This window comes from Apaloderma vittatum, unplaced genomic scaffold, assembly GCF_000703405.1.
Source record: "Apaloderma vittatum isolate BGI_N311 unplaced genomic scaffold, ASM70340v1 scaffold24050, whole genome shotgun sequence".
Taxonomy (NCBI): Eukaryota; Metazoa; Chordata; class Aves; order Trogoniformes; family Trogonidae; genus Apaloderma; species Apaloderma vittatum.
In genome coordinates this window covers 27,578-28,967 of record NW_009693246.1, presented here as the reverse complement: position 1 = coordinate 28,967, position 1,390 = coordinate 27,578, and positions in this window count along the sequence as shown.

Below are 1,390 nucleotides of genomic sequence, written 5' to 3'. Positions count from 1 at the left end.
TCCCAGGTGTAATTTTGGGACCTGTCTAGCCAGAAAAATCTGTTCTTTCCCCCCACGGGGCAAATGAGGGGAGGAGCTGGGATGAGACAGAAGCACCTGAGCCAGTTCTCACTGGCGGTAGGGAGAAGGCAGATGTTTCTCTGGAGTAAGTCTCTCCTAATCCCTGTTTTTCAGTCTGTTTTCATTTTGCTGCTTCACCTTTGCCCTTGCAGCAAGGCTCTGTTGTCCAGCTTCCCCCGCTGGCTACTTCTGCCCTCCGTCCTCTCCACGTGCGCACCCCAAGACCGGTGGGATGGAGGTTGCTCACCCGGTCAGATGATCGATGCCTCTCCACACCGGTGGAGATGGGGTTTGCGGTTGTGCTGCTGCAGCCGATGCCCGCAGCCACTTCTGCTTTGGGACAGGAGGGGCTGTACCCATCAGGATGCCCAGTCTGGCCTCAGCGCCGGCTCCGGCTTTTTGTTTGATTTCACAAGGAAAAGGATTTCCCTAAAGCTTCTGCTCTCCTCAGCGCTCCTGGTATGAGCTTTGCTCCAGAGGGAGGCAGAGGGAGCCGTGGTGTGCAGGAGGTGACGGCCAAGACGTTGCTCAGCAGCTCCCTCAACCACAGCTACAATCTTACCCGGATTGCTTCACCGAGTCAGCAATTCTGAGTTAAAAAGCGTGAGGTTTGTGCCCTGTGACTATGAGGAAGATCTTACAGCTGGCAGATGATGAAACACAAGCTGGGGACTGTCACGTCCGGAGGAAAGGCTCTTGTGGAAAAGGAGAGGATGGGCTGTTCCTTGCGGCAAGGCTTGCAGGGGAGGGAGAGTGAGGGAAGAGGCAGAAAGCAAAAGGTGTCCAAGTGACTAAACTGTTCCCTGCGGCTGCTCAGTCACTTCTGCTCCCTGAGGGAATCAGTATTTGCTGGAGCAATGAGGAGAGCTGGAGAGGATGACCCAAAACCTGTCAGGAAGGCACGGGATGCTCTGGGAGAGCAGACAGCATCGGGGCAGCGCTGCTGGTGTCCACGCTGGGCCACCTCTCGCTGCCGGCCAGCGTCTGGGGACACTGGGTCGTCCCTCGTCATGGGGCTGGATCCTCCCCCCCTTCCTATGGCTGCGGTGATGGGCTGGTGCTTGGCAGCACCTTGGTGTGCAAAGAGTTAAGCTGGAAGAGGGAGAAGAGACCTTTGTCCAGCTGCCCCAGCACCTTATCTGCTACTCTGAGGCGAAGTCAATACAGGAACCGGTTGCAGAAGCCATATGCAGGTCAACGGCAAAATCAGTGTTTCTAAGGCAGGTATTTTCTTTCTTTGCAAATGACAAGGCTGAGCCGCAAAGTTTGCAAATAGATTTGAATTTTCCAGCATTCTCAGACCCAGCCCTGAAGCCTGCTCTGGTCTAGG